Source organism: Odocoileus virginianus, chromosome 4 (genome assembly GCF_023699985.2).
Source record: "Odocoileus virginianus isolate 20LAN1187 ecotype Illinois chromosome 4, Ovbor_1.2, whole genome shotgun sequence".
NCBI classification, from domain to species: domain Eukaryota; kingdom Metazoa; phylum Chordata; class Mammalia; order Artiodactyla; family Cervidae; genus Odocoileus; species Odocoileus virginianus.
Genome location: NC_069677.1, coordinates 15,901,091 through 15,924,290, shown reverse-complemented (window position 1 = coordinate 15,924,290; position 23,200 = coordinate 15,901,091). Strand labels below are relative to the sequence as shown.

General features: G+C 43.7%; 1 protein-coding gene across 1 annotated transcript in view; it reads right to left on the bottom strand.

Moving 5' to 3' along the window:
* Positions 1–10,615: 10,615 nt before the first annotated feature.
* LOC110130011 (macrosialin-like) overlaps positions 10,616–23,200 on the bottom strand; it is a 56,238-nt gene continuing 43,653 nt past the window's right edge. The window contains exon 9 of the mRNA XM_070466218.1: positions 10,616–13,993. The gene's annotated coding sequence lies outside the window, so the exon portion shown is untranslated. The remainder of the gene's footprint in view (positions 13,994–23,200) is intronic.

The following is a 23,200-nucleotide window of genomic DNA, read 5'->3' as shown; positions in this document are numbered from 1 at the left end:
TTAAAACTTTTCCATGATTCTTTTATCATTTTTGCTTTTGAAAGGAATTGCCTATGAGTAATTCGATTTTCTACAATGTTCTCAGTAATCCTTACACAGACCCAGCAAAATCTAACCCTAAATTGTTTTCGGATGCAATGAAACTTTCATGAATACTAAACTTAATGATTAAGATCCACATCATACTTCCTTTTATTCAGATTTAATCCAATCAATATAGATATTTCAGATAATACAGGTATTGATTACCCCTATTTGTAGACTTAAAGCAGAAGGGCCATTCTCACATGGATACCCAACTGGGAATGAAGGAAGCCAAGAAGACTGCAAACCACGTGTTCAGACTCTTAAGAATTGCTCCCTTTCCGTACAGCCCAGCAGAGCTACAATTCAAAAGACTCACAGCTTTTCAAAGAATGTTGAGGCTATGTAAAAAACACATGGTAGTCAGCCTGAAAGCACTGGAGCAATTTATTTATCAAAATAAATAATTATAATAATATATTGTAATCATTATGATAGAAATCTGTAAGTTCATACTGATACAAGTAAAGAAAGAAGGAAGAGGAAGCTTTTCCTTACAGTAAAAATCTAAATAATAAATGGAGAGATGATGGAATTAAAAGCATCTGTTGTTTAGCAACATCACAGTGATAATTAAGTAATCCAAAAACCATCAGTAGGTATTAAAACTAGTAGGTGAAAGTTTAAGAAATGGGACATTTGCATAGATTCAGAGTACCTCCACACAAAATTCTTAATAATTATAAAGAGAAAAAGAGCAATTTTACAATGAAAACTCAGGAGGAAATATCAGATGGCAAATGCAAATTGAGGGAAATTCTACATAATAATCAGAATGTGGTATTCAATACTATCAAACTTATAAAAGCTAAGGAAAGATTGAGAAACTATCGTAAGTGAAGGAACTAAGGAGATGACAGCTAAATGCAACAGATGAGCTTGAATTGGATCCTTTTGTTATAACAAACATTCTTTGATTGTCAAAACTTGAACAGCATCTGAGGCTTAGATGGTAGTAATGTATCAATGTTTAACTCCTTATTTTAATGATTGCATTATAATTATGTAAGGGAATTTGTAAAAAAAATTGCACTAAAGTAAGCTCAGAAAAAGTGGGGATTTTTTGGGTAACTTTCATCTAAGTATGAAATTATTCTAAAATAAAAAATTTAAAAAGACATTTTGGCACAAGGAAGTCAAAGTGGAAATATCAAACATATTTTTATCACTTCTTCCAGGAAATAGGCCCCCTCCCTCAAGGACAGGGTAATAACCTGTCATTTGGGCAGCCTAGTGTAGAGTTAGAAAGACTTACATGCAAGATCTATAAACTAGTCCTATCTCCTCACTACCTTTTATTTTATTGAAGTATAGTTGATTTACAATGTTGCATTAATTTGTGCTGTACAGTAAAGTGATTCAGTTTCTTTTCTCCTATTCTCCTATTCTTTTCCATCGTGGCTTATCATAGGATGTTGAATATAGTTCCCCTTGCTACACAGTAAGACATTGTCATTTATCCATCCTATATACACTTGTTTGCATCTGCTAATACCACACTCCCAATCCTTCCTTCCCCTCACTAATTTAAATTCATAATGTCCAGTAGTCAGTTGCAGTCAGTTTTTAGTTAGCAAGGGTTCTTTCATTTTACCTTTATTTGACCCGTTTAATGAAAAAAAAAGTGTCTGAAAAACAAAACACTTAGGATATTGAGATGGCTCCCATCTAAAAGAATACTTGAATAAGAGCTTTTTTAAATCTAATTTTGTAATGTGAATGCTGGTTTTCCTCAACAGGAGGACCACCAGAAATGAATGGGCTCTCATCAGAGGGTAATATGAATAAAAGCCACACCAACTCACCACCACACAGAACAATGCCTTCCTGTGTTGGATTCTCCCGTGCTCTCCACTTCTTCCCACTAAATGATGAATTTCCAATGAAAGATCATACAGTGTATGTCTCTTCTTGTCTCCCGATGACTGGCTTGCCCTCTCTCTCTGCCTCCCTCCCTCTTTCCCTTCCTTCCTTCCTCGTTGTCGTAATGCACTCAGCATTGTCTGGGTCGATCAGTAAGTCTATTTTTCTTGCAGACTTTAGGAAATCTACAACACCTAGCAAACCTATCATTTAGCTTAATAGAACCTGTGGAAGGCAGAAGAGAAGGAAAACGAAGACTGTGAATGAAAGGAGACACGCAGTCAGCATATGCACTTTTCCCTTCTTAAGAGTGAATGAAATCTGCAGACATCCAGAGTTCTGTATGTGTGCTGGGGTGAACTCCATCTTAGCTGTTTCAACTTTTTTTATTTCACAGTGACACTCCTGGGGAACGTTTGGTGTATTTCCACAGCATTCCGTATGAAGCGGCACTGACCTTCCATGCTCCTGAAGTCGAACAGGATGCTCCCAAATCACAACCCTGCTGTGTTCCAAAAGTTTTTTAAATTATTATTTTGAATGTGGAAATCATGTTACAAATGATAGCTTGATTTCCAGATTAGCCACAAAACTCCCCATAAGTAGTGTAAAGGGGACTTCCTGGTGGTCCCGCAGTTAAGACTCCACACTCCCAAAGGCCTGGGTTAGATCCCTGGTCAGGGAACTAGATCCTGCATGCCACAACTAAGATCCTGCACATGGCAACGAAGATCCTGAGTGCCACAAGTAAGACCTGGCACTGCCAAATTAAAAAAAAAAAATAGTGTATAATGAATACACACACATACACCCAAACTTCATCATTAGACCTGCTAAGGTGGCATCTTCAGGTAATGGCTGTGAGTCATGTGTTCATAGCTCAGACACTACCTTGATGTAAGTGATCCATGTTGAGAAATGGCTCCTTAACTTGGAAATCTGATGTGACTAAGAACATAGTGCGGGGTTCATGCTAGGCCACCCTCTCACTCATCCCCACAGGTATAGACCCCCAAGAGCTACACTAAATATCATTATACTCTGAACCTAGTCTTGCTGTAATTTTTATTCCACCCCTCATGGTACCATAGTACCATTTCTTCTTTTCGCGCTCTCTCTCTCTCACCCTGACCCTCCACTCCTGCACAATCTGTTCTACTAAGCATGACATTTGGGCAGAAAATGAGGTCTGGAAGGAAATTCGGGAAAGCAGATATCACTTATCATTTTACAACTAAATATGTATTTCATTTGAGATGGGCTTCTGTGGCCACTTGGCAGAATTCTCTTGTTTAACACATCTTGCAAATATTCTGTTTACCATGATAATGAGGAAAAGGAACAGGAAGAGAAGGAGGAAGACCTAAACAGCTCTTGGTAGCACCTCAGTGTTGTGACCACATTTGGCTAAAAGTTTATTAGATATAACATGATTTAAGTTTCAAAAAATGGTAAGATCATAGCCAGGATGATATCATTGAAAGTACAAATGTCCCTGAAATTCTTATTCTGTGACAAAAAATAAAGGCATATCTGTTTGGTATTCTCTCTACATGTTCTTCCTTAAGGCAAAGTTTCTAAAATAATCTCAGAGGTGGGGTAACATTTGCCAAACAGCTGTTCTAGGGAATGCCAAGAAGATAATCCTTGGGCCTTTCATAGTCTTTTGTGTTTTTTCTCCTTTCAGTGGATTCTGGGTCTAGGCCAGTGTATTGACGCACGTTCTGAAAATTCAAAAAGTCTGATGGTACTCGAAGTCTTTTACACCCATTTTACTGACCTAGTTGAGAAGGGAGTTTGTTGACCTCTTGGCAAATGGATTGACCTCAACTCTGTTTCGAGAGGACAAATGCCTTTGAAAATGAGGCTTCCACTGAAGATGTACCTGTCTACATGCTCTCTCTCCATCCCCAAGACAGCTCCCCTCCAGGATGGATAAAACCCTGGGACAGGGAATTACAGACTCGATCTTAGAGCTGGAAGGAAATTCTAGAGTTCACGTGGCTCAGCATTCTCCTTCCTGAGCTGTGGGTTACCCTCACTGTCTAGCAGAAGGAAGTTTTCTAGAACATGAAATTCCTTTCATTTTTTTGATTTAACATTTATTTTATATTGCAGTATAGTAATTAACAATAAGGTGTATAGCAAAGTGATTCAGTTATACATATACATGTATCCATTCTTTTTTAACATTCTTTTCTCATATAGGTTATTACAGAGGATTGAGTAGAGTTCTCTACGGAAAATGAAATTCTTTTCACCAATAAATATGTTCAGAATCTCATGGATATTTTCATACACATGACTTTATCTTTCAGTCAAATGAGTTTGTTGAAAGAATTTAAGACGGGGGAAAAGGATTTTGTGTGTTTATGTAGATCTGGATATAAAACCTTGAGGTCAGCCCTTGTCTCAAATCTTCAAAACACCGGTGTTCTCTGATGCTGCTGCTTCTTAAATCATCCTCATCTGTCAGACAACAAAGGGGACTGTTAGCAGAAGAGGAAACAGGGGCGTACAATATGGACAGAGGACTGGAAAACATGTTGAACTCAGGAGGAGGCAACACAAGGGAGGAATGTTCACAGTTCTTTGAGGTCCCAACAGACTGTTGTAAGAAATCAATTTTTAAAAAATGAAATATTATCATTTGCAACAACATGAATGTATCTAGAGGATATTATGCTCAGTGAATTGAGTCAGAGAAAGACAAAGACCGTATGATCACATTTAAATATGGAATCTGAAAAACAAAGCAAAATGAAAACAGAGTCATAGTCCAGAGAACAAAGGAGGGATTGCCGGAGAAAGGAGGGATGGGGGATTGAGCAAAACAGGTGAAGTGGATAAAGAAGTACAAATTGCCAGTTATAAAATAAATAAGCCGTGGGGGATGTCATGTACAGTGTGGGGAATATGGTCAATAAAATTGTAACAACTCTGTGTGGGGACAGAAGCTTGCTAGACTTACTATGGTAATAATTCCATGATGGATGCAAATATCAAATCACTATGTGCTATATCCAAAACTAACACAATATGGTATGCCAGCTATATTTCAATAAAAAAGAATTAATTAAAAAATATACCTTATTGAAACTGAGATGATCAATATATCATCATTTTGATATGCAATCAATATTTAAAAATTGCTCATGAGATATTTTACATTCCTATTTTGTGTGACGTCTTCAGGTTCTGGTGACTCTTTCACACTTTCAGTGTGTGTCAAAAGAGATCAGCCACATTTCGAGTGTTCAATACCCACATGTGGCTAGCGGCAGTCACACCACGCCGCACAACTCTAGAAAGTGGTCAGGTCCACCGTGATCCAGGAAACTGACTTGTCTTACATTCCAAACAGAAGTCTCGGGGCTTAATGAGTGTGCAGAATGGGGCTGAAATCAAGGAGATTTTCATGAGATCTTCAGGAGGAGTAGTCAGTGCCTTGTGGAGCTCCAGCCTGTCTTAGGGACTTGTGAACAGGGTCTCATCAGATGGAACTTTTCCAAACTCAATATTTCATGGACTAACCAAGAGTCTGACTGAGGAGCCAAGCAGCCCAAGAGGGACATTAACTTTCCTTATGCCACTCAGCTATGGAAATTTCCAGGGAAGAAGCTGCTAGAAAGGGGGGCAAAGGAATTCAGTAGACATAACTAGATAGAAGGAATGAATCAGTTAAGAGAGAAAATGGTCTGCCTGTAGTCTATTTTGTTCTTCAAGTTCATATTCACTTTATTTCTTGGGGGGAAAAGATTTTTCTCTATTTCAAAGGATCTTAGACACCAAATACTCCAGCTAGAAGAAATTGAAAAATAATAATAATAATTACAACTGATATTTGCATATTCCAGGTGTGATCAAAACACTTTACTTGTATTAACCCGTTTAATCCCCAGCAGGTACTATCATCCTCCTCTGCAGTAATCCCATCATGTTAAATCCCGGGTACCACTTTTGACAGTATCTCTGAGAACTTCAAGAGAAGGGCACCACTTGGAGCTGTGCAATCCTTGCTCATGTTACAGTGGAAGAGACATCGCATATCCAGCAGCTGCATTTTACTGATGGAGAAACTGATGTTCAGTAACTCACCACACAGCAGCTTATTGACAGAGCTGATTCTGAAGTCTCCACCCCCAGTTTTGAGGCTGATGCCTGTGCAATCCAACATGAGCTTCATTTTGGAGGCTGTGAGTGACTTCAGTATCCCTCCCTTTAAATAGCTCACAAGTAATAGGAAAGATTCTGGTCATATAAGTACATAAAAACCAGTACAGCTTCACATTCAAGTTCTTCTTAATGGTTTCATCATCTTCTGGCTGTACATGATTTCTTCTTCTTCAGGTCCCCAAGTCACCAATAGGTCTCCACAGTCTTACATCTCAGCTGAATATAGTGGTTGCAGACATGTGCTCTGAAGTAACCTTGGGTAAATTTCTGTACCTCAGTTTTTCTCTCCAGAATGTGGAGAAAATAAACAGAACTTATTTCTAGGGTTTTTATGAGAATTAAATGAGTTAATTTTCTAAAACAACTAACATAGTGCATAACACATAGTCAGCATAGTACATATTTCATAAAATGCTGGATTATTAAACAGCCTTCTAGCTTCATTGTCTTCCTATCGTATCAAAACACTCTTGCCAAAACCCAAGTCGGCTTACTCTCGTCCAGGCTCCACATTATATAGTAGCTCTCAAACTTGAATTTGCACAAGAATCCGCTGGAGTGCTTGCAAAAAAAAAAAAAAAAAGGTACACTTCTGAGCCACTCCTGGGACTCTGGTTTAGAAGGTCTGGGTGGAGCTCAGGAATCTCCATTTTTACCACATATCCACAAGGGATTCTGATGTAGGTGGTCTCATAGCACAATGGGAGGGGGGAAAGACCTCCCAAATAAAGTCTACTTCTAGCACAGCTCTCAGTGACCTTGGTCATCTGGCCCTTGTTCACTATTCCACCTCACAGCTCAAAACCCCGCCCCTAATCCTGCCTGCCAGACCTGCGTCAGGAAAAATGAAAAGCCATGTTAAAGTCAAGCCCAATTGCATTCCTCCATATGACTGCTGTGTTATACGAGATTACGGAAAAATAGCTGAGTTGGCACCCAGCAAAGTCTCTGTGGGCCATGCCAATGTGTCACCATGGGAACCATGTCTCTGTGACTTAGTCCAGAGTGAGCATAAAAGCTGAGAGGGACAAAACACATCGTGTTTCTGAGTTCCTGTTCTCTTTCTCAACCTCCCTTAGAGACCAGACCTCTTCTTTTCTTCTCTTAGAGTAACTCCAGGGGTTGTCAGTTCTAAATTTGAGGCAAGGAAGATGAGAAGGAACAGAGTGGAGACAAAAGCGTTCCTAAAGCCAAGGGATAACTCAGTGAGATAAATGGCACGTTGAGGGCTAGGAATGCCCTGATCCAGACCGGGAAGTCATACAAAGTAAGACTTATTCTTTCATGGCAAAGCTACTTAGACCAACTCGATGTTCGATTCCCTAAAAACTAAGTCTTGACAAACTAGTCCAAGAACTTGGTAATACCTGGTTTTCCCAGTTATATAACCCGAGCACTTTTAAACGGTGTTTAGATGGAAAGCAAAAGTCCCTGAGCTTCCTTCTCACTGAACTCCACGTCAAGCCCATTAGTTTTTTGTGTTTAAAGTTAATTCCATCAGCCAACAGAGGAGGAACTCCCTTCTCTGTCTAGACTGAATAGTGTCCCCCAAAATGTATGTCTATCTAAAATCTGTGAAGGTGACCTTATTCAGAAATAGGGTCTTTGCAGAAATATAATTAATATGGAAGTGAAGATGAGGTCATTCTTGTTTCCTGTAGTCCTCCGCTTGGGCTGCTGTAACAAAAATACCACAGGCTGGGTGGTTTATAAAAAATAGAAACTGATTTCTCACAGGTCTGGAGGCTAGAAGACCAAGATTGTGTGTGTTTCATAAAATGTTAGATTATTAGATAGCCTTCTAGCTTCATTGACTTCTTACAGTATCAAAATACTCCTGTCAAAACCCAAGTCAGCTCACTATCCTCCAGGCTCTGTGTTATCTAACAGCTCTCAAACTTGAGTTTGCATAAGAATCTTCTATGGTGTTTGCAAAAGCTAAATCCAGCATGGTTTGGTTCTGCCAAAGACCCTCTTCCCAAATGCAGACTGCAACTTCTCCCTGTGTCTTCCCACGGTGGAAGGGGCTAGGAGCTCTCTGGAGCCTCATTTATAAGGCACAATCCCATTTATGAGGACCCCACCTTTAAGAGCTAAGCAGCTCCCTAAGACCTCACCTCCCCTTAACATCACATTACAGAATAAGATGTCAACTTGTGGGTTTGGGGAGCCCAAACATTCGGACCATAGCAGATGAGGTCATGCTACGTTAGAGTGGGAGCTGAATCCAGTCACTGATGTCCTTTAAGAAGACACACAGAGGAAAACACCATGTGAAGACAGACACACAGGGAAAAAAACCATGTGGCAAAGAGGCGGGGATTGGAGTCAACAGGCCAAGGAACGCCCAGGATCACCGATCACCATCAGAAGCTGGAAGAGGCAAGGGAGGACTCCCCACTAGAGCCTTCAGAGGAGCATGGCCCTGCTGACACCTTGATTTCAGACATCTGGCCTCCAGAACTGTAAAAGAAGCCATTTCTGTGGTGTCAAACTGCCCAGTTTATGGTATTGTTATGGCAATTCCAAGATTCTGGCCAACAGGTGTTCTTGATAATAGAAAATACATACTCTGATGGCTTTCAGATGCATCATTGCACAATCATTGGGTCAGTTGAGCCTGAAAACATCACTAGAATAAGCTCAGCTCATGGAAAATAGGAAAAAGCGGCTTTATTTTTAAATCAGGAAATTTCCTTAAGCAAAGCCAGTGTGGGGTAGAGTTAGTATTCCCTGCTGGAGGCAAGTCCTTTGATAATGGCATTTCAGTTTCCTTTAGGGTCTGTCCTCTGCCCTTCTTGTGTGCAGTTTTGCATGAAGAAAGTGAAAGTACAAGTCTCTCAGTGGTGTCCGACTCCTTGCAATCCCATGGAATATAGCCCATGGAATTCTCCAGGCCAGAATACTGGAGTGGGTAGCCTTTCCCTTCTCCAGGGGATCTTCCCAACCCAGGAATCAAACCCAGGTCTCCCATATTGCAGGTGGATTCTTTACCAGCTGAGCCACAAGGGAAGCCCAAGAATACTGGAGCGGGTAGCCTACCCCTTCTGCAGCGGATCTTCCCGACTCAGGAATCAAACCAAACCAGGATCTCCTGCATTGCTGGTGGATTCTTTACCAACTGAGCTATCAGGGAAGTCCAATGCAGTTTTGCATACAATCTGTCAAAATGCCTTAACATCCCCCAACAAGGAGCTGTTATGTCGCCCACCCCTTGCTGCTTGGACTCACTTCTGTGGTGAGCCAAGCACAGCGACACCAGAAAGAAGAGATGTATATCCTCGTCCATCCAACTACTGATCTCCAAGGGACTGTCCACTAGCGTCTGCTGCCTGGACACCAGGAGGTAATCAAGACTGGTTCTACTACCAAAAGCAGTTTTTATTGCCTGGAACCCACAACTGTATGGAGACATCTGCCTGTATCCAATTCCTAAACCCCCTTGTCCTCTTAGGGAGAGGGAAGACAGAAAGGATTTCTGGGAAGGTCTGATGAAATATCATAGCTGCCCTCCAGACACACACACACACACACACACACACACACACACACACACAGCTGCACCTGTTGCCAAAATACAGCTAAAAATATAGTCATCATGTTTTTCAAAAAGCCTCATATACAGATTTTTGGCATAAATTTATTTCGGAAATCAATATAGTGCTTAAAGAGTTAAAGCTTCTGCCGATCTTAATGACTGCATTTGTTTGCAACTTGAAGTACATTTTTCCCTCCTCTTTTCTGTTGTTTTTGATCTTTGATGTTCATTTCAGATATTTGTTGTCAGACCCCTCCAATCTCAAATGGAAATCGGTGAGATATAAACTATAAATAAATAAACATAAACATAGGGAGATCAAAACCTCCATGAACCTTATCATAAGTGGTCTTATTCATAAGTGGTCTAAATTTAGCTTCCAGAAATGTGGCATTTCTTCCCCAGACATAGTTTAATTGGGAAGATGACAGATTGGATCACAATGCCCCACCCCATCTTCCTGGATGTTACTAATATTTTCATGCTATCCCCAAGCTCGGACACCATCCCCTTCAAAGATCTGCCTTAGACCCTGAAATATATTCTTCCAAAGGTTGGGCAGCATTGTAAAATAAGGCAGACAAATTCCTGAACCACCAGTCAAAGGTCCCGGGGGCAAAGAGCCATGCCACACCCTCTCCTCTCACCAGAAACTTGTGCAGAGGACAGGTCACGCTGGGCTTGTTCTGTTCTGTTTCCATATTTTTTTAACTAAACTGGTGTGCTCACCTGACGGGGCTGGTCCATCCAGAAGGGATTTCACTGGGTGACCATTTGGCAAGAGAAAAGCCATCTTTGTTTTCCAACCCCCTCTCCCATCCCCAGGGCCTGAAAATAACACCAACACCAACTTCTCTCAAATCTGAGGAGCTATTGTACAAACTTGAATAAGTCAGTTACTCTCTCTTTGCCTTGGGGAGAAGGAAAAAAAACAAAACAAAACACAGACAGGACTCTTCGCAAAAACCAGACCAGAGGACTGAAAAGAGTAATATTTTCCACGGTTGGATGAAAGATGGTACGTACATGCAGAACGGGTGGCTGTATATTATTAAATTTCGATTACACTTGAATTAGTTATAGGGTGATATTTTGACTGTTTCCTCCTTGTAATTCTCATAACTCCACCTGCCTGACATTTCCTTCCTTTCTGGCAGCCCTTGGAGAACAGGTCCCACTTTGTGGGAGGGAGGCCACCCTGCAGAAATTCAGGGACACTTTCCTGAATTCCTGTGTGAGGCACACACAGGAAATTTCAAACACTCTCAGATACCAAGAGGTTCATCGCTCCCCACCCCCTCCCCCTCTGGGACTTGATCATTCAAGAACTACCCATGGAAGAACACAGAAAGTTCTTCATAAAAAAGAAAAAGAATTCCAAGTCCTTTCCCCTCCTAATAGCCCTCGGGGACAAATACTCATTCAGTCACCAAAGAGACACTTGCCTCCTGCCCTGAGTGGGCACTCAGAAAAATCACAAAGATGAAAAGCTTAGCACCCATTGTCCAGAAGAAACTCAGAGGGCAGTGAGTGGACTGGGAGAGGGGAAATGGGATGCCAAGAACTGAGATTTATGAAAAAGAAAAGAAAGAAAAAGGAAAGACAAAAGGCAGTGACCTTGAACAAACAGAACCTTTATGGAAGTGAATGACAGGCAGAATGTTTACGAGGTGCCCACGCCCCACCACCACCCCCGCTTTTTCCTTGGGTCACAGCCAGAAGTTCAATGGCCTCACATATGAGATTCAGCAGACTCCAGCCCCTAACTCACTTTGAGAGAACTCGTTTGAGCACAGATTCATGCTAATGCATATTCTTCTGTCTGGGATAAATCCAAAGGGTATTACCTGCCCAGTCCTTGAAAGATCTTGTTACGTGAGGTAGGGGGAAGACGCGCCTGGCCCCTTAACCTGGCTCTGTGGTGTATGAGGTCATAAAAGAGTGGTGTTAGCACCAAGTCCTGAAGCACAGGCATTAGTGGCCCTGCCAATATGAAGCCAGTGCTTCTCATTTCTCCCTAAAGTATCCCAAATAGGAGAAGAAAATGAAATCATACCCCCAACGACTTAACGCAAGGAGCTTGCATACTCTATACACTCCCCTCCCACCTCCTCCCACCTACAGTCAAGCCCAAACATTCCCTAAAGCCTATGGTTAAGCCTAGAAATTCACGCATAATTTGTAGCCCACTACTCCATAATATGGGCTTCTCTGGTGGCTCAGCAGTAAAGAATCTGCCTGCCAGTGCAGGAGACAAGTTCAGTCCCTGGGTTGGGAAGATCCCCTGGGCAAGGAAATGGCAACCTGCTCCAGTATTCTTGCCTGGGAAATCCCATAGACAGAGGAGCCTGACGGGCTACAGTCCATGGGATCGCAAAAGAGTCGGACACAACTAAGGGCCTAAACAACAACTCCATAATATATCTCTGCTTTACTACAAAAATAGTTCAAATGACCACTAAGGGAACTTATATCCCATGAAGATATACCGTGCTTATCTTGTGGATTAATGTATTTCACTGGGTCACCATCCCACCAGCAAACCAGGTACCCCAGTTTGAGGAGCTTGATCTTAAACAATCACTTCTCTTGAAGAAGCAAAGTTCTTGCCAGTCATTTGGACACACATTTGGGCAACCACCCTTTATTTTTAGTTGTCACCAACAAAGCCTCTGATAGGCGAGCAATATTCCTATAACTAGATGCAAACTTGGTCCAGACTCACATGGACCAAGTCTCACCCTTGGTCCATATGAGTTTGAGGCTCTTCTCCAACAGACTGTCCAGGACACTAGGTCATCTAGGACTTGTTCTCTCTGGGATCTTCCTGCCATCAATCTTTAGTCTCTTGGACAGTCTGGTTGGCCATCTCAACACCCATTTTATGCTTCCTCTACAATAGTTATAGGAAACCAGATAACCCGGTCTAAGGAGCTTGATCTTAAGCAAGCAATCACTTCTCTTGGAGAAGCAAAGTTCTGGCCAGTCATCTGGACACACATTTGGGCAGCCCCCTTTATTTTCAGTTATCACCAAGAAAAGTTTTTGATAGGTGAGCATAACATTCCTATAAATGGATACAAAGGGGGACATCAGTAGTGATGTTCCTGCCTCTCCTCAGAACCCTCTTTGGGAAAGTGGTGGAAGCATGATCTGTTCATGCTTAATCTCTCAAGTGTTAAAATGGCCTGCAAAGCTCTGCATCATCTGGCCCCTGCCCAACTCTCCAGCCTCATCTCACAGTTCTGTCTTTCCCCCAATGACCCCATTCTAGCTTTGATCCTACTGGACCTTCCTTCTAAAAGTAGTGCTGCTTTGCCGCAAATTCCTCTACTTCAGAAGGAAGGAAATGGTCCCACCCTTGGTCTATGTGAGTCTGAGGCTCTTCTCCAATAGCTGGTCCATGACCCCAGATCAATTAGGACTTGCTGTCTCTGGGATCTTCCTGCCACCTGTCTTTAGTCTCCTGGACAGTCTAGTTAGCCCCCTCAACCCTCGTTCCATGCTTCCTCTACAACAGTCAGTCTTATACAACTGGCCCCAACCTATCTCCAAGAACTAAATCAGGCATGGTAATCCTCTTTCTCTTTCCATGGTTCAAGAGCAGCACATGACTTCAGATCAAGCAATGATGAAAGCTGAAGACTTTTGCTTGATGGTTCCAGTGGAAACAATATGCACTTCTTTCTCTTCACATGGAAAGAAAGCAGGTATCCTAGGGACTCTTACAGGTACTGTGTAAGCAGAATAGGAGCTTGCTTTACTATAAAGCTGAAACACAGAAGGCAAAGAAGAGGTAGCAAAAGAAACTGGGTCCTTGGTTACATCCCTGAACTGCTCAATTAAAGAAATGTTGAGACTAACCCTCTTGAATGCTTATTTTCCAGAACCAATACACATCTTCATTATTTAAGGCAATTGGATTGGAGATTGTTGTTGTTCAATCATTAAGTTGTGTCCAACTCTTTGTGACCCCATGGACTGTGGCACACCAAGCTTCCCTGTCCTTCACCATCTCCCAGAGTTTGCATAAACTCATGTCCATTGAGTCAGTGATGCCATACAACCATCTCATCCTGCCTTCAATCTTTCCCAGCATCAGGGTCTTTTCCAATGAGTCAGCTCTTTGCATCCGGTGGCCAAAGTATTGGAGCTTCAGCTTCAGCATCAGTCTTTCCAGTGAATATTCAGGGTTGATATCCTTTAGGATTGACTTGATTTGATCTCCTTGTTGTTGAAGGGACTCTTGAGAGTCTTTTCCAGCACCACAGTTCAAAAGCATCAATTCTTCAGCACTCAGCCTTCTTTATGGTCCAACTCTCACATCTGTAACTAGAAAAACAATAGGTAAGTTTCCTGTCTTGAGGGAGTTGACAATCCAGTTAAGAAGAGAGAAAATGCATAGCATAATGAATATTAATACTGGAGGAAGAATAGGGTACTGAGAAGAATAATGCTGACCAAGATATGATGGGTGGATAAAATTAGGCAGGCAAAGTGAGGGGAAGAAGAAAAAGTAGAGGGAGAGGACACAGAGAAACAAAAGCTTAAAGTTAGAAAGAACATGATGCTTTCATGAAACCAAAAATGGTCTCAGGATGTAGTCCTGTCTTCAAAAACAGCCACTGAGAGCGTGGTTACTCTAGATCCCTCCAGGGACCCTACCATTTCCTTTAAATTAATTGTAGCCTGATGACCAGACCCCGGTGCCATCTTCAGTCCAAAGGCATCTTTGAATGAGCAATGTAAGCAGAGGCCACAGTTGCTGACGCACACATTTCAAGGAAACACAAACACCATCTTTATGCACATCCCTCACTTCCCACCCCCATCTCCACACACACTCCCAGTACTAGCCCTACACTCTCTTCAGTTCATCTGATCCCAATCCTGCTCACCAGCCAGGACATGCACATCAAGACTCCAGGTCAGGACACTCTGGTGGTATCCAGTTATGGTCTATCCTCATCATTTGCAGATACACCTATTTGTAATCCCAAAGTCAAGTAGGCACTTTGGTTGTCATTCATTGATATTTGTAGAGGGGTGGAAATTTTGCATATTTTGAAGCACACATTCCCAACTGATACCCACACTGTGCTTTCTTGTTTCAGATCTCATACTGTAAAGTATCCTTTCACAGTCTATTTAGTCCCACTTTCTTTTTAACATTTGTGTGTGTGTGTGTTTTGTTTTTGTTTTAGTGATATCACTGTTTAAAATGAAACCCAGGGATAGCACTGAAGTTCCATCTGGTGTTCCTTAGTGCAAGAAGACTATGATGAACCTTATGAAGAAAATAATATCTGTGTTAGATAAGTTTCATTCAGGCGTGAGTTATAATGCTATTGGCTGTGAGTTCATTATTAATCAATGCTATGTTTTAAAAGGTGTCTTTAAACAGAAACATAGGTAAAACTGGACTATGTATTGATCAGTTATCAAAAATATTTTGACCAGAGACTCACAGGAAACTAACCCTGAATTCCTCCTACAAGCAATGGTTCAGTATTTGCTAGTTCAGTGTTCACAGCATCTTTATAGAATACACTTAACCATGAATTACAAGAATAGACTATATAGGCTGACAGACTGCAAGGACTAGAAGATGTCTCTCTAACTCAAATGTTTATTCCTGTACAAGTTAGTATAAGTGAACTGCTACAGCATACAACCCCCCAAATTCATAATAGTTCAAATGCAGCAGATATTTATTTCTTATTCACATATCAGTTTTGAGTGGGTGAATGAGACAACCCAGTGGTTACCCTCCACCACTTAGCTCTGCAGGAATCTAAGAATCTTCAGGGCTAGATGGACACAGCCATTATAATATGTGGTTTTCAGGGAACCTGGGCATTATCCTCATTTGGCCCAAAGGAACATGTAGGATTGCACCTGAGATATTTTGATGGGTCAAACCTGGAAGTGGCACTCATCACTCCTACTCACTTTTCATTGGCTAGAACTCAGTCACATGGCCATGCTTAGCTGCAAGAGAGTCTAGGAAATGTAGTCTGGTTGATGACCAGGAAGAAGAGAATAAGATTTCCTTGACACCTAGCAGTCTCTGACACAGTTGTTTGCTTCACGGACTCATTTGACATTGGGTTCATACCAAGACCTGTGACTGCCCCAGGAAGATTAAAAATTTGCTCCCTCCCTTTGAATTCAAAGTTTACTTTTGAGGCAAAACCAAGACCTGTGTAGAGACAGGGAGGAAGAGAGCTGCACCTTGACCTGAGGAAATCCTGCCCATACCCTTGTTCTGACTCCTGAGCCAGCTCCAGGGTTGATTCATTTTCCCAGCCTCTCTCTAGTATAGCACTTTCCTAATCCTTGCTGAAATCAGAGCCCTTGAGTGTAATGAAGCCCAAAGACTGAGGGAGGGTCCTGAGGCCCTCACCAGGAGACACTTCTTGGACCAAGAATTCCCCAGAGGAACCACACAGGCCCAGCAAGCCCACAGACTCAGAGAGACAGCAGCCACAGAGGACACCAGGTCCAGGTAGAGAGAGACCAAGACCCTGGCAACTCCCGGGGCAAGCGGGAGGCCACACCCAGCCAGACAAGGCCTGAGCCAACCCTGACTTTAGCTGTCTGAATCCCTTCCTGCTCTGTGAGGCCAACTATGAGGAACCAGAAAGGAATGTTACAGTGTGAGAAGGACTTTGGGGTGACAGTGGCCTGAACGAGAGCAGGGACGAGAGGGACCTCGTATTTAGCCCATGTTCTAAGGCAGACCAAAGCCCCTTTTGTGCTTTGAAAGCATTTGTAAGCAACCAGGGAGCTGCAGACCAGCTTAAGCCCTCCTCACCTTACTGCTCCCACACACTCTAACTAAAGTCAAAAGGAACACAGACCGGCAATGGCCCTCAAAAAGGCACACAAGCCTCTGTCTTCCCTCTTTGATGTCTCTCCCAGGTGTCAAAAGAAGGACTCCCATTCTATAAACCAGCAGCTTCATGGGATCTGGAAACAACGCCTGAAAGAAAAAAGGAATAATAATTCTATGTTCAATGACAGGCCTATGTGATAAACATTTGATGTGTGTGGTGCACTGAATTCTCACAAGGTCCTGGGAGGCAGATACTCTAATCCCCGTCCTGCTGGTGAGGAAACAAGGGGTCAAAGGAGAGAAGTCATTTGGACAGATTCATGCAACTAGAAAGAGGTGGAGTCAGCCGCTTCTGTCTGGCTGCTAAACCTGTCTTCTTAACTTCTAATCTCTGAGGCTGACAACATTGGTCACTTGCTGGATGTGGGGAGGGGGTGGGGAGGGGTTGCAGGGGAATCTGTACCTGCTACCTTCTAGTACCTGCACCACCTCCTCCTCCATAGCTGAGGCCTGACTCCCTTGGTAGAACCACCTCCATGCTGACCACCTAGCAGGATGGCTCCATCACCTCCATGCATTCATGGGACTCGACCGTTTCTCTGCGATGACTTTCAGACCTCTTGCCAGCATGAATGGACAACACTTCTCCCTTTCTGCACCTGATAAGCTGATTCCTTCCATGGATTTCCATGGGCAACCTGAACTGATGCAGTTGGTGGTGGTTTCTTGGCATGTTCCCCCTGGAGGCAATCACCACTTCTAGTCTCCTTTCAATCTTTTTTCTCCCTTTTGTTTTTTCTTCTTAAAACAGATCCCATGAATTAGTGTAGGATGAAACCAAAGAATTTGTGATGGTTCATCATTTAAGATGTTTCTTCTTTACATCTTTCCTAAGGTTTAAGGAAAGAGGACAAGGCATTGTATAGGCCAAGTCTTTATCAGGGTATTGCTAAGCCATGTTAAGGGCTTCCCTGGTGGCTTAGACAGTAAAGAATCCTCCTGCAAGGCGGGAGACCTGGGTTCGATCCCTGGGTTGGGAAGATCCCCTGGAAAAAGAAATGGCAACCCACGCCAGTATTCTTGCCTGGAAAATCCGCACGGACAGAGGAGCCTGGTGGGCTACAGTCCACGGGGGTCACCAACAGTTGGACACAACTGAGCAGCTAAGCACAGGAAACCATGTTAAACTCTCCCCATCCTTTCTCCCCAACCAGATCTTCTTTCCAAGACTCTAGAGGAGTTGGCAGTAAAGGGCCAGTCAGGTGCCACAGCTGTGCTCCCAGGAGTCTGTGTCATGCCTGACTTCCCAGATGCATTAGATTGAGTGACAGTGTGGTTAAGAGCTGGAGAAGGCCCTTCCAGAGGGCCGGGATATTAAGAGCAAGCCAAAGGGCCAGAGTTGAGTCCCAAGGAGGAAGCATCCAGGGAGCCACAGCAAGTGCCTGGGGCTGAGGATGGCAAGCTTGCTGTGGGCCTGACTGCTGACAGCTCCTTGGAGAACTTCACCCTGCAGGTCCTTGGTCTCTTCACCTGAAAAACCGGCAGGTCAGGCCACCCAAGGCAGGCAAATACTAAATTAGTCTAAGCTCCCTTCCAACTTTGGGATTCTTCCACTACTTAAAAATCTAGGGGTCTGGAAATGCCTCTTGGCCTTTTCCCATCCACTTGAAGCGCTAACCACACCAAACCTGAGATGCAGTTCTCTTGTTCCCACCCAGCCCTTGCCAGGGAAATGGGATTGAGGCCCTTCTGACCCATTTACTTCAAAGGCGACCAAAGGATGGCCTAGCAAAGAGGATAGATGCCTCCAAATTCATGCTGAGCCTTCTGGATAGGTGACTTATGACTTCTCTCCCTTTTTGGGACCAAAAAGTTCTATCTGACCAACTTTCAAACCCCAAAACTTTCAGTCTGCCTTGAGCATCCCAGGCACCTTAACCTTAGGGAACAACCCCCTCAGCCTTCAGCAGAAACCGGGAAAGGGGGGGAAGGGGATTGAAGACATGTCACACCTGCTGCCTTGTGACATCTTCATCCTCACCCTCACCTCCTCCCAACTCCACCCCCTGGCAGGAAGAGCTGGTCCCAGCCAGCGTCAAAGAGTCAAAACAAAGCTCCCTTTCCTTGTGCATTTTCCTTCTCTATGGCTTAGACTGTAAAGTCATCAGGAAGTATGGTCTAGTGCTCCAAGCTCCAGACAGACGGCCTGACCTCTGTCCTGGCTCTCAAGACTGACCTGGGCCAGACATCACACCCCCAGGACTGTCTCCTCCTCTGCAAACAATTCTGGCCAAGGCAGCATCACTTCTCACTGCAAAATACGGCCCCTCCCCGCTCCTGCAGCAGCCAGACTTAGGACCAGCCTATCTCCAGGGAGAAGGGACCACTGTGGGGAAGGGTGTGGAAGAACAGAACAGGGTAAGAAGGGGTTCATTGTACAATGTGGGCGGTGGGGGAGGGGATGAAGACCTCAGGGACTGTCCCCCCCCATCTTGATTATCTTCATTTTTCCACTGGCCCTGAGGTGGAGGGTCCCTGCTCTGGGCTCCCCTGAACTTGGGCCGGTTTTCTTTGGGCAACAACCTGATGTGCAGATAAACAGAGGGCCTGTTGTGGGTGGCTGCTGGGCGTCTCTGGGGATCAGTAACACCTTCATCAGAGAGGTGCTGCTCTAAGAATTCACTTCCCTTCCCTGCCCCCACCCCTTAAATAAGCAGGCCGTTTCCTCCTCTCCACCCTCCCTGCGCAGCTGGGTCATTTTGCCTTCCTCTAGCTGGAGTCCGACGTCTCATCCAGTTTCAGACCTCCACTGCTCTTGGTGCATCCTGTCTTTTACCCCTTATTTTTTCAAAATTGAATTATAGTTGATTTACAATGTTGTGTTGGTTTCAGGTACACAGCAAAGTAATTCAGAGATATATATATATTCATTTTCATATTCTTTTCCATATAGTTTATTGAATATAGAATATTGAATATAGTTCCATGTGCAATACAGTAGGACCTTGTTGTTTACCTGTTTTATATATAGTAGTTTGTACCTGCTAATCCCAAACTCCTAATTTATTCCTCCCTCACTCCTTTTCCCCTGGGTAACCATAAGTTTGTTTTCTATATCTGTAAGTCTGTTTCTGTTTCACAGATAAGTTCATTTGTGTCATATTTTAGGTTCCTCATATAAGTGACTTATAATATTTGTCCTTCTCTCTCTGACTTACTTCTCTTAGTCTGATAATCTCTAGGTCCATCCCTGCTGCAAATGCAAATGACATTATTTCATATTTTTATGGCTGAGTAATATTCTGTTGTGTATTATTGTTGTAATATTCTGTTATATATGTATTGTATATACACATATTTAGTTTTACCTTTAAAGCAGAGTTTCTTTCAACCATGTTTTACCTTTAAAGCAGGGTTTCTTTCAACCATGATTATCTATTAAAATCACTCAAATATCTTCCACATCCTTCTTTATCCATTCCTCTGTTGATGGACATTTTGGTTGCTTCCATAACTTTCCCGTTCTTCTGGTCCTAGTGAGATCTCCTTTTATGATTGCTTTTAAATGAGCCCTGACCTGACTGTGAAGGAAAGCTTGTCTCTCCCTCTGTGCTGGTGTGACAGAGTTTTTCAGAGCTGAGACACATAAAGGTTGCTAAAGAATGGGCCCCTTCAGTGACCCTCTCTGCCTGGCCTCTGGTGAGGATTTTCATCTGATCCTTAATCCTCCTTTTGCCACATGGACAAACACACCCAACACGGTCACCTTCCATTCAACTATCTCTGGCTGTCCTGCAGCAGACAAGGAAACTTCACGTGCCCTTCATCACTGAAATAAGGTGGGCATTCATTATTGGGAAGGAAAATTTAGTAGGTGCCAGGGCAGAGAAGTCTGTGTATTTGAACAGGCAGGCATCCTTGCTCCTAAAAGTAAACCACCAGACACCATTTCATGGCCCTTAGATAAGATCTACAAGTGTGGTTCTCAACACTGGCTACATGTTAGAATCCAGGCTGCCTCCAGATCCACTAAAAGGAAACCTCTAGGAGTGGGATCAGCCCTCAGCCAACTTTGAGAGCCCCCAGTCTAAAACACTGACCCAAATGGCAGTTTAGGAAACAGCAGCTCAGACAGGCAAGTGACCCGCCCAAAGTTTAACGGTCAATTGGGAGCAGAGCCTGGTCTCTTAACTGTAAATTCATCTCTCTTCCTGTCATAGTTTCCCCTGTGGTCACTTTAGGAGAGAAGGACTTAATTTTGGGTAGGCATTAAAATTATCTGGGGAACTTTTGAAATACATGATGACAGCCTTCATCCTGGAATTCTCATTTAATTGCTCTGGAGTATGGCCTGAGCATACATTTCTTTTTCTTTTTTTTTTTTTTTGAGTCCCAAATAGATAATCATGGCTGAAAGAAACCCTGCTTTAAAGGTAAAATTCAGAAAAAGAGAAAGAAAGGGGAGGGAGAGAGACAGAAAGGAAGAAAATAATGCTACAGAGGTCAGAGGAGGGAAGAATGTTCCTGGAGGCAGTATCTTTGGGACCTGCCAAAATACATGACGTTTGAGCTGGGTTTTGAAGGAGAAATGGATTTAGATACTTGGAAGTGGCCAAAGGCTTTGCAAGGCAGGGAACAGAATGAGCAGAGTCCCACAGGAAGGGATGTGGGAGGTGTAAGAGTTGAGCAGTGGACAAGCGGGTCATTTGGGGCTGAAGCGTGCGAGACCATGAATGCCACACTCGGGAATGTGGACTCGGTTGTCCGGGCCACGCAGCAGAAGCACCTGGAGAGCTTGTTAAAGCAGATTACCCAGCCCCACCCTCAGAGCTTGGATTCAGTGGGCCTGTGCTGGGGCCCCAGAGCTTGCTCTCCCAACAAGTCCCCACGAGACACTGATGCTGCTGGTCCTCGGAAGACACATTAAGAACAACTGGGCTGTGTCAAGGGAACTCACAGGAGGTTTTGGCTCTTGGAGACTGCTTTTGAGAAAGGGGGTGGAGGGGGGGAGGAAGAGACTTCCTGTCAGAAAGAAAAAGACAAATACCATATGATATCACTTAAAACATGATACAAATGAACTTCTCTGTGAAACAGAAACAGACTCACAGACATAAAGAACAGACTTGTGTTGCCAAAGGGGGAGGTGCGGTGAAGGAGGGATGGATTGGAAGGCTGGGTTTAGTAGATGCAAACTATTATATATAGAATGGATAAACAACAGGGTCCTACTTCATAGCACAGGTAGCTATATTCAATATCCTGTGATAAACTACGATGGAAAAGAATATGAAAAAGAATGTATATATGTATATATATACATTCTTTTTCATATTCTTTTATATATATATATATGTATGTATGTATAACTGAGTTGCTTTGCCATACAACAGAAAGTTAACACAGCATTGTAAATCAACCAGACTTCAGCATAAATTCAAAAAAAGAAAGGAAGAGACTTGCTAAGACAGGAATATGATCTGATGTAGAAAGAGAAAGCAGGAAGTCTTCTAGTACACTTCCAATATATCAAGAGAGAACCCGGGAGGCCTGGGCAGGGAGTGGGGGAGGAAGGGCTTCTAGCAGATGCTAGTGGAGGAGGACACAGAGCATTGGGACCACCTGGATTTGGATGGAAGTCGAGGTAGAGTCCAGGGTGAGTGAACTGGGGAGACTGAACAGCCAAGACGACGACGGTACAAGTTTCTGAGCTGAGGATCCAGGAGAGGAACAGGTGGGGCAGCACTAGGGGCTCAGCTGGAATATGAACACTGGACCCTCAAACCAAGCTCCGGGCAAGCCTGTGACCTCTGCCTCAGGCCCAGGTCACTACAGAATAAAGAAGGCTTGGCTCTGCTCCCCCAGGCGTCTCTACGTTAAAACTCCTCCAGGAGGTATGGGGTGGCCTGAGCCAGTGTGCCTCTCCCCACCACACACAGGGCCTGGGGGGCAACAGTGTTTCTTTCGGGTCAACTCAGGGAGGCAAGTTTAGCAAGCAAGGGTATGTTGCTCATGCTCAGACACATTTTGCTCCAAACCCTTAGTTTTCATCTGCCTTCATATTTACAGAACATATACTTGTTCCCCAAAGCAGTGATTCTCAATGGTGGCCTCATGTTTATAGAATCATCTGGTGAGATTTAAAAATGCCTGTGCCCGGCTGCATCCCACACCAATCAGAACACAATCTGGAGTGAGACTCGGGCACCTGTATATTTTCAAGCTCCCTGAGTCATTCAAAAGTGCAACCAGGACTGAGAACTGTGACCTGCAGGGTGTGTGTAGGTAGCCTCCAAATAGCGTATTTATGAAAATGGCACTTCCTCTCAAAGGAAATGGTTTGAATGCATCTGACATCACCCCGCCAGCCCCCTACTCCCTCTTCCCACCCATGGGTACAGGTCAAGGGACTTCAACTTTCTGACCCACAGGGCTGCCCTGGAGGTTGGAGTGGGAGCTGTGGATGTGGGTTGTGGTGGATGAGGCTGGAGGTGCGGCCCAGGAAGGGAGGCGCCACAGGGCCCAAAGTCCAAGGAGGCCTGCACTCACAGGAGGCCGCCCCCAGGCCTGCGGAGGGGTGGGTGTGGTGCAGCGCCAAGCCTACCGGGAGGTTTTAAAAGACCTGAGGGAGCCGTGGGTGAGGGCAACGGGAGGGGCTCTGCGTGGAGGCTGGCAACTCCCAGAGCTGCTTTCAGTACAGG